This window comes from Chinchilla lanigera, unplaced genomic scaffold (assembly GCF_000276665.1).
Source record: "Chinchilla lanigera isolate Chin_1 unplaced genomic scaffold, ChiLan1.0 scaffold00021, whole genome shotgun sequence".
Lineage (NCBI taxonomy): Eukaryota > Metazoa > Chordata > Mammalia > Rodentia > Chinchillidae > Chinchilla > Chinchilla lanigera.
In genome coordinates this window covers 16,730,315-16,740,657 of record NW_004955422.1, presented here as the reverse complement: position 1 = coordinate 16,740,657, position 10,343 = coordinate 16,730,315, and the positions used below count along the sequence as shown (strand labels likewise).

Genomic DNA, 10,343 nt, shown 5'->3' with positions numbered 1-10,343 from the left:
CTTTTGCTGTTTTCTGCCGCCTTGAACTGTTGCCCCTATGCTACACCACCCTGCCTTGGAGCCAGTTGATTAGGGACTGAAACCTCCACAAAGGGTGAGCTAAATAAACCTTTCCGTCCTTATCTTTGGGTGTTGGGTGTTTTGTCTCAGCAATGAGAGAAAAGTAGCTAAGATACTAAGTGACCTCAGACAGCCTTTTTCCTAACCCTAAAATGAGGATACAAGAGACATCAGGGTCTGCCCTCAGCAAACCACTGGGGGCCTGTCCTCGGCGTCCAGTGGGTGGCGCTGATGAGCAGGTGAGGGAGTAGGGAAGGTCTCAGCACGGGTCAGGAGGCAAGTGTGCATAGCAGCAGCCCCAGTGGGCACAGTGACAGTGATACCCTGGCACAGAGGAGCTGCAGCTGTGCCGTGGGCACCTACCAGCATGAGCCACACGGGGGAACAGCCCTCCTGGGGCATCCAGGCGCCCCTTCTTACCGAAGGTTATCAGCACCCTCTGGGTGTTGTCTGGAAACCCTCTCTCCTAACCTGCACCTTAAATCTGACCTTGAGCCCTGTCCGGGCCACCTTCCATCCCACCACCATCTTCTGCCTGGATGACCATGAAAACCTCTTCTCCTCCCCACTCTGGTCCCCCTCTACTCAGCTTTAGAGGAAGGTTCTAAAGGGGCAAATAAGGCCTTGTTCTTGCCACATGCAGGGCCTTCCACCTTCTGGATAAAGTCCAGGCCCTGACAAGGCCTGCAGGCATACGTGACCGGCCTGATGACCTCCAGGTCCCAGGCCAAGTGGATGACAACACAGCCACCTCTCTCGTCTGTGGGTCTTTTCTGGGCTCCTCCAACCTTCCTGGCCACACTGGAAGTTTCCCTTGAGGCTCACTGTCTGTATTTCCCACTGGCCTTAACCATGGTCACGTGGAGCTGGGATGAGGGGGGTTGCCTCAGGGGCATCCCTGTCGTCCCCCCCACACCAGGCCGGGCACTTACAAAGTGCTCAGTAACCCATTGTGGATTTCGGGGAGAGTTCCCTGTGCTGAACAAAGAGCAGGGCTTAGGATGATGTCTGTTTTCAGAGCTTCCCAAGGTGAGCAAGAGGCTGAGGCTGGAAGACCCTCCTTACCCACTCAGCTGCCTCCAGGCTGTGGGTTCTACCCGGCTCCCGAGTCCCAGCTGTGAGGTCCACGTTCCTCTGCTCCTCTTCTGCTAAGTGAGGACGGTGACTGCACCCTCTTCCGGGCCCTGTGAGTTACATGACCTACCTGCTCTTAAGGTTCCTGGGTACAGGAAGCCCTTCAGAAGGCTCTGTATGTGCATATCTACTACTGTTATCAAACCACCCAGGAGGGGGCATGAGTGGCCAGGAAGGATGGAGGAGCCCAGGAAAGACCCTCCTTATGTAGGAGGAGGTGGACATGCTGTGGGCCCTGGGGAGGCACCAAGATTGCTTCTGGGACAGGGCCCCTGCAGGGTGGCCAGGTGGTGCCTCGGAGCTGAGCGTCCAAGTGGAAGTTAGAAAGGCCATCAGCTGTCAAAGGGGAGCACACCCAAGGCCTGGCTTTTGGTAGAAATGACGCAGCCATCCTGCATGAGGTAATGGATACATGAGAAGGGGAATGAATGAATGAATGAATGAATGGCATCTCGTTTCTGTTATCCCCTGGGCAACTCTAGGATCACTGAGGGGGGCTGGTTGTTTAAGTCTGCCTCAAGTGGGACCAGGTGAGTTGGGCACTTCTAACTGAGGGTAGAATTTAAGGTGGGGCACATCTGTGTGTGGGCTCCACCCAGGCCTTACCCCCAGAGGAAGAAGAAGGAATGTTGGCTGGCAGAAAGCCCAGGTGAGCCCCGCCCACCCAGCAGCCTGGCCCTCCTGTGGTCTCACCTCCATTCTCTTGCTGTTATTGCCCCACAGACCCACCCCGTGCAAGGCCTGAGAGTGAGCCTGGGAGAAGCCAAGTGTGTTAGAGAACCAGGCTAGGTTTGAGCCGAAAGGCGGGTGTTCAGGGGTCTCCTCACCTGGAGCCAGGTGAACAGAGGTCTCTCCCCTTGAAGCCAGGCATCCAGGGGTCTCCTCACCTGAATTGTGAGTCTTCCCTCACCTGGACAGACAAGGAAGGAGATTCCATCACCATGAACCAGGTGCTTTCTGCAGCTCCCCCAGTCCCCTTTGCTGTGGAGGGGCCAGCTGTCATACTTGCAGGGGCGGGGGGCTCATGACCCCAGAGAGAGCTGTGCAACCACTAGGTTCAGATCAGGGAGTCCCAGTGAGTGCTGAGGCCATAGTCTGCTCTTGAGAAGATCTTGCTTGTTGCCTGGGGCTTGTTCCCAGGGGGAGGCACACTTAGCTCAGGATACCTCCTGGCCTCCACCCCTGACACTATCCTGGGACCATAACCGTGTCTCCTAGGCAGAGGGCATGGGCACCTCCCTTGCCTCCCAAAGGCCCTGTCTCATGGTGGAGCTGTGGAGGGCATGTGCCTGTATCTTCCTCGTCTGTGCTGGGGCCTCCTTCAAAGACAACTGCTGGCCAGTGGAGAGAACAATCAGTGCAAAGGCCCTGTGACTAGATGGATGTTCGGTTCTCTGTGGAAAGGGCCTCCTGGGAAACTGCCTGCTGCTGCTGGAGCTTGGAACAGAGGAGAAATGAGAGGGATATGAAGGTATCCAGTGAGGCACTTGGCGCATTTATGCAGGAGGAGGTGGACATGTCATGGGCCAGAAGGCTAGGGAGGTACCAAGATTGCGTTGTTCTGGGACAGGGCACCCACAGGGTAGCCAGGTGGTGCCCCGGAGCTGAGCGTCCAAGTGGAAGTTGGAAAGGCCATCAGCTGCCAAGGGGGAGCACACCCAAGGCCTGGCTTTTGGCAGAAATGACGCAGCCATCCTGTATGATGTGGGCCGACACACACTTCAGTGGGAAGTGGCCAGCGCCAGGCAGCACTTCATGGGGCCCTGGACTGTCCTGACCTCGATAAGGTGGGCGGGACTGATGTGCCCATCGTGGCTGCAGCCTCACAGCTCCGCTGGGTCCAGTCAAGAGCTTAGACTGGTTGGGAGGACTAGCCAGCCAGGCCACCATGCTCCGGGCTCAACATCAGCACTGCCTGCCCCTGTCCTCAGAGAGATGGCATCGCTGCCATCATCACTGTCTTCCCCCTCCTGAGCACAGGGCATCGCAGGAGTCCTGTGTGCTACAGGCCACATGCCGACCTCCCCTAAGCCTCAAAGCAACCCCATTTAACACAGGAGGAGACCGAGGCCCAGACAAGTTCACCAGCTTGCCTGGAGTCCAAGTCCCTGCTTCCCTTTCCATCCCCCGACCCAGTTCCCCTCTGCCTTTAGCAGACACTGCTGAGCGTCTGCTGTATGCCAGCAGGAGCTAGGGGTGGGGATGCTCCCACATCCAAGACCCTTGCAGAACTGTCCTCGGCTGGTCACAGGCCCGGCAGCCAAGCTGGTGCAGCCTCCAGTCCCATTCTGGCCTGTGGGGATGGTCCCTGGAGGACGTGTGGAATGGGACTCGGAGGCAGAATCTGGTGGGGAAGAGGTGCTGCGATCTGTTATCGATGTCTGCCAGAGGGGAGGGAGGCCCCATGCTGTCCACCTGCAGGTCCCAGCCCTGCATGGCCACCGCTGGGCATCCAGACACCGCTGGGCATGGTGCCCGGTTGCCCAACCAACTCAGCGCCCTCTGCTCCATTCACCATTGAGAAAGTGGAATCCCGGGTGCAGGGCCTGGTCTCCTGTGATGTCACACTACAGCACCCTGTTCCTCGCTTTGCCTTGGCCTCTGGGGAGCTCACAGTGGCACTTCAAGTCTGCTTTTGGGTGCCAGTGTAGCCCAGGGGCTTGGGTGTTTCTGTCTCCTGCTCCTGTGGGCTCTTCATCCTCCCACTGTGCCTCCCGTGGAGCAAGCCGGACACGAGTTATCGACTATAAATAAACCCAAGGCTTCCGTTCTGGCTTGCTCTTGAGTTTCCTGGTGCATTTTTTTAAAGTCCTTAATCAACAGAGTTGGGGGGTAAGGGGGGGGAATCCTAACGGAAGATGACATCACCATCAGCTGGCCCCAGGAGCAGGCCCCCAGCCCTGCAGGGCGGGTGGGCCTTGAATGCCCCCTTTATGAGGGGTAACCTCATTACACAATTTGCTGCACGGTGGAATTTCAAATGGGGTTTTGTGGTTTTTGCCCTGCACTGCAGCGCACATACAAGCAGCTGCGGTCACCCCGCTTCCTCTCCCGCCGCAGCCCTGGCACCTCGCCAGCTGGTGACCATCCTTCCTATCATGAGTCAGTTTCATTCTTAACTCTCTGATTCAGGTCCCTTTAAAGGGACAGCAGGGTTGACTCGTCCAAGGCCGGGTGGGGGGCACACACAGGGGAAGAGCCTTCCTCAGGCGGGGGTGCAGGGCAAGAGAAGCTTGGGGGGGGTGTCTGCAGCAGCCCCTGTACTCCTGTATCACCCAGTGCCGGGATGAAGGGGGCCTCCAGCCTGCTTCGAGGAAGAGGAGCCTGTTAACTTCCCCAAAGCCGACTGTCTGCAGGGCAGGAGCCTCCTGGCCTAGCTAGACAGCCCCTGGCCGGGTCTGGGCCCAAGGGTGAGAGGGACTTGCCAGCTTCCCGGTTATGCTGTGTCCTGCTTTCTCACATCCTCTGTCCCCTTCTCCCTGAGCGTTGGCCACATCAACCGGATGTAGTTCCAGGAGCATCCCAAGCTGCCTCCTGAGCAGTCCCCATCACCTGGAATGCACGTCCTATCCTCTACTGGTTGGGTGGCCCTGTCTCCTCCTTTTGGGCTCCTTGTCACCTCCTCCCTGATTCTCCGGGCCACTCTGTTGTTGCAGCTTCAATAAAAACTCAAGACTGTTTCAGTTGCTCCCCCCACCCACCGGATACCATCTCCATAAAGGCAGGGAACTTTGAGGCCTGGCATACAGTGGGTATTCAGTAAATGTTGGCTGAAGCTGGGTGTGGTGGTGCACGCCCGTAATCCCAGCACTCAGGAGGCTGAGGCAGGAGGCTTGTTGCGAGTTTGAGGCCAGCCTGGGCTACAAAGTGAGCTCAAGGCCAGCCTGAACTGCATAGTGAGACCCTGTCTCAAAAAGACAAAAATAAATATGTAAATAAATAAATACATGTTGGTTGAATGAAGGAATAAATAGGGAGTAAGACCTCCCATCAAGGCCCAGACAGGGACTGTGGGGTGCCCTTCCAGATGGAGCAGGGGGTCTGAGGACGAAGCACAGTGAGCAGTCCAGTTTGCAGGTGGACGATCCTGGGCTGGGTGGGTCCTGGGGGCCAGGCCTGGGAATCCGGCCTGGGCCACGTCTCAGTCTGAGGCTCAGGGAAACCAAAGAAGAATGTCTCTTTTTCCGCCTCGGCCTGTCTGACTCACACTTTCATCGTGCAGCTCCCTCTTTCTGTCCGCACTGCTCCCGGGGTGACAGAGTGGTCAGGCCAGACCGGTGAGGCGTGGCCAACTGCAGGAAGCTGGCTGCAGCTCCATTCACAAAAACATGATACACCTGGTTATTGCACCCTGCCTGGACTCTGCAGTTCCCAGCCCTGTGGCCGGGGTTCTCAGTGTTTGAGGTTTGCAGGGACAGCGGGGAGCTCATGGGGGTGTAAATGGCTAAATTTGCATATCCACGTGGTCAGGGGCCATCCGGGCCTCTCTTTGTGGCCTCCTGCCTCTCTACCCACCATGCTGCCACCAGGGGTGCTGTGACAGGGAGGGGTTGGGCACAGAGATTCTTGGTCCTCTCTCTTGCCCCACTGATTGACCCTTGTCCACATGCAGAGCGTGGAACCCTGGGCTGAGGTGGGCTGCTGACCTCCTGCTGGATGTGCTCAGTCCTCTGTGGCTCCCACCTCCCAGGCTGGAGTGGGCATGGGAGGATGGAGAGTTAAGAGGGTGAGAGGAAAATGACGCCCATTGGACACAAACTCCTAAGCCCAGCCCTGCGCCTCCTCCCAGGCGTGATTTCTTCAGTGTCCCAGGGGACCCTGGGCGTCATCACCACCGAGCAGCCTTCAGTCCGCATGCTGGCTCCCTGGCCACACCAGTGACTTTGGTGTGGCCCCGCCCTCACAAACTGCTGGTCTGATGGGGGAGATGGACGGGCAGCCAGATGGTGAGACAGCAGAGTGCCAAGGGCTTCCCTAATGCTGGCTGCAGATCAGAGGAGGCTGCCTGGAGGAGGGGGCAACTGAGAAGACCCCTGAGGGGTGAGGAGCTCCCGGCTAGGGGAGGGAGTAGGAGGGAGGGGCTCTGGGCAGAGAAACAGCATGTGTGAGCTTAACTGCTTGCAAGGTTTTGGTGCACTGGGGCCTTGAGGCCGTGCAGAGCTGGAGGGGAGGCGAGGCTGGGGCGGGTGGTGTGGAGGGGAAGCTGGGGCTGGGCAGAGGTCAGGGTCCTGCCCGCTGCTCACATATCTGCCCGGGGATGGAGAGGGACTCTGGCCTTTATGGGGGCCTTTATGGGGGTGTGGGGAGGGACGCCCTGGGTAGGGTCCTGGCAGGGTGTGACCCCTTTTGCCAAAACCCTGCCAGAGCTTGGGGGCTGCCCTGAGAGGGTCCCAGGGACCCCTTTATACTTCATAGGAGGGGCAGCCAAGACCAGCAGAGAACCGTTACTGGAGGGAGATCCAATACCCCCACCCCTTCCTTGGCCAATTTGGAAGCACAGAGTGGTCATGGAAGAGGTCTCTGCCCTGAGCTGGAAGTTGAACCCCAGACTTGGATACCTCCTTGGGCAGGAGCAGTGTCCAAGGGCTCTCTCCTCTCCTGGAGATGTCTCAGCAGATCCCTTGGACCTGACTGCATTGTCCCCAGACTCTAGCTGGCTTCACGACCCAGAGAAATGGAGACCAAGGCGGCCCAGAGCAGCCATCGGAGCCTTTCCTTGACCCGTGGTGCCGTGTCCTTGGCCACATTCATTGCCAGCTGTGTTTGCCGGTGTCTGTGTCAGCCACAGCCCTTTGTTACCTGGGAGACTGTCTCCTATTTTATAGTTAGTGATGGAGGACACTAAGCAGAGAAAACCGAAGGTGATCTGCAGGGTGTGGAGGGGGCAGGCAGGTGCCAAGGTCACCAAGGAGTCTCTTGTCTGTGACTCCACCAGGATCCCCTGAAGGGACCCGTGGGGACAGTTCCAGGGCTGCTGCTGATCTCACCCGGCTGGCCTCAGCTTTGTTCATCACAATCCTGGGGCACTGTGGAGGGGTCTGCAGGGTGTCCTTTCCCTTCTACAATTGGGGAAGCTGAGGCTCCAGAGGTCAGTCTGGTCCTGGGCCATGCTGCAGGTACCCACAAGTGACTTCAGCTGCGGGCAAGTTGTCTCCTTACCTCCTTCCCTGACCAGCGTGGCTGCTGTGGGCATCCAATCCCGTCATAGGGACAAAACACTTTGAAATGCAAAAGCTGTTAGGTATTACTGTGATTATAGAAACATAACAGGAAGAACACGACCAATTGTGGTTTTATGAGGCTGCACTGCCCCTCTGGAATTCCCTCTTATCCTATAATCTCAAGGCACAGGCTGGGCCAGAATTAATGAGGCCCTAAAGCCAAGGACCACAGAATGCTCCCAGAGGTGCAGGAAGGCACGTTCTGTCCAGGTGGGAAGGGACAAGCCCTGCTTGTCCTCATGGATGTCCCCTCCCAGCAGCAGCAGCTTCCTCCCAGAGCCAGCTGGTGGGAAAATGTGGAACTCTGGGCCCTCCCTTGCCCCAGGTGATGCGGGATGAAGCCCAACAGCAGAGGTGGGAGTGCAGTTCTGCCTGGCTTACAGTTTTCTGGGTGCAGATCCTATGTATCTCTTGGGCCCATGGGCTCCTGAAGGTCACAGCCATGCATGTCTGGGTCACTGGCCTGCTGGGGTGAAAAAGCTTGATGACTGAAGAAGCAGTAGGGCGTGGAAGACTGAGGGGTCAGAGAAAAACTGGGGGATCTGCCACCTTGTCAAGACTTACTGAATTATCCATGATGAGTGCAATCATTATTACAAACAAGTATTAAGAAAAATTTAAATTAAAAAAGGTTAAGTTACTAATACAGAACTGATGGGTGAATGGTCAGGTGGACACATGGGAGGATGGATGGACCAATGAATCTGTGGATGGTCTATGGGAGGATAGTTGAGAGGGTGGATGAAAGGGTGGGTAGATGGACGGATGATTGGATGGATAGTGGACAGGTGGATGAATGCATGGACAGATGATGAATGGATTGTAGAAAGGATGGGTAGAAGATGGATGGATGGATATACAGATGGAAAGATAGAGGGATGGGTGGTGGGATAGAAGGATGGATGGTGGGATAGATGGATAGATGGTTGGATAAAGAGAGGGGTAGATTGGTGGATAGAGGGGTGGATGGCTGGACAGTAGGATGGACTGATGGGTAGAGAGCAGGATGGAAGAATGGATGGATGGTTGTTTGGTAGACAATGGAAAAACCATCAAGGTCTACCTTTAGCAGGGAATATAGATCCTATGAGAGGGCCTTGGTGGAACCAGCAGGACCTTATGGGTAGAATTTTGGCATGCATCATGTAATGCCTATGCCTTCTACTACCTGGGAGAGGAATGACCCAAGCTAGGACCTGGATTTGGATCCTTTTCTTGGTTCAGCTCTATTAACACTTGGACCCTGGCCAGCCCTTTCTGCTTCATGCCTCAGTTTCCCTGTCAGGAACAAGCTTTCTTCTAGGATAAGGTGGGTTCCAAGAAATGCAGGTGGAGGCTCCCAGGTTCTCTGGGGAGAAGGGTCTGCTTCCCCCTCACAGCTTCCCTTTCTCCACCTGGGCTCTGTCCGGATCCCTGCCATGCATCCTCTTCCTAGAATTTGCCAAAGATTTGTCCACAAAGCTGGCCAGGGAGACGGGCCCTGGGGAAGGGACTGGCCCTCTCCTGAGGTGGGCAGCTTCAGGGCTACTGTACCCGCAGGCAGCTGCTCCTCGGGCCCCTGGCAGGCTCCAGACTGAGTCACTCTGAGTCACCAGTGTTGCTTCCTACCACACACATTCCTTCATTTACTCTGCCTACCCCCCAGGAACACTTCCCTGGAATCTCACTGGGGACTTGCCAAGGGCGTGGGGGCACTCAGCTTGCCCTACCCGGACAGCAAAGAGCCCAGGCCCTGGCAACCTGGCAACCTGGCAGGGACAGAGGGCTGGACAGGTGCCCTCCCAAGAAGAAATGGACAGCCTCTGAGCCCCTCCTGCACTGAGGGCCCTGGGCCTCCCTGGGCCAGGTACTCCGGGTGGGTGTAGAGGGTTGCTGTCCCTATGGGGCAGTGTCCCTACTACTTTGAGACTTAGAGGGACCCTGCCAAGGGTCCTCCGGGCCTCACTGGGTGAAAAGGAAAATGACTCACCTGTTCCTACCCTCGCCCTTCTCGCCAGTCATGCCCTGCTGGGCTCTGCCCTGACCAGCTCTGGGGTGGCAGCCTGGCTCCTTCTCTGCTGATTCCCGGATGTGAGGTGTGGTCCGTGTCGCACATGGTTCTCATCTGTCACCAGGCTGTTGTGTGGCACCGCCTGTACTAGTGGTGCGACAACTGCTTTGCTCTTTCTCTGGTGGAACCAGGGGTGACCCACACCCCTTGGGCCTGTTGGGCTCCCCCTGGCAAATGCTAAGACTTGGTGTCAGACACAAGGGGGAACACAGATCTAGCCTCGGAGGACAGTAGCTCCAAGTCAGAGTCTGGGCCAGACTGGGAGTTTGGAGACCCATGATGGTGACTCCAAGGCAGGGCTTCCAGGTTTGGGCCAAAAGAAACCCCATGGGTGCCTATGCTGGGCTCAGGGGTCAGCTGGGACTGGGGGCTCTGTGTCCAGAAGGCCCAGGTCTCAGCCCTCAGAATCTTCCATAGCTGGACCTGGGTCTCAGGAGGCCAGCATCCCATGGGCTCCAGTGCGCTAGCCTGACTTAGGCTTTCAGGCTAGAGAGGACAGGGGAGGGATTCAAATGTTGAATCACAGTCTGCAACCTTGATATCCACTTCCCTTTCAGGGTTAGGGACACGGTGAGGGGGCAGGTGAGGTCCTCTGCAGAGGTGCTGTGACTGAGGAGGAGGCACACAAGGCCTGAAGATTGAGGAAGGGCCTGTGGAAGAAAGCTGGGAACTTAGGGAGGAAATCAAGGTGGCTTCCCAGAGGAGGGGTTGCTTGAGGTTCATCTGGAGGGCTGAGCAGCAGCTTCCCAGGCAAAGGCAGAGGAGAGAAGCCATTGCACATGGAATGTAGAGCAGATGGACAAGGTTCTGGTGAGCGCGCAAGCACTAAACACTGTGCCCTGCTAGCTCATTTATTCATTCATTCACTCACTCATCCA

At 56.9% G+C, this 10,343-nt stretch overlaps 1 long non-coding RNA gene across 2 annotated transcripts; it reads right to left on the bottom strand.

Annotated features, from left to right (window-relative positions):
* Window positions 1-1,131: 1,131 nt before the first annotated feature.
* LOC106148448 lies at window positions 1,132-9,472 on the bottom strand. Of its 2 annotated transcripts, none has more exons than XR_001233891.1 (4): window positions 9,385-9,472; window positions 7,797-7,881; window positions 2,022-2,104; window positions 1,132-1,244 (listed from the first exon to the last, which is right to left on the bottom strand). It is a non-coding gene; the product is annotated as an uncharacterized LOC106148448 (long non-coding RNA). The 2 variants fall into 2 exon arrangements; XR_001233892.1 differs by having other exon boundaries at window positions 7,797-7,878; window positions 9,385-9,458.
* Between the last annotated feature and the right edge of the window lie 871 nt (window positions 9,473-10,343).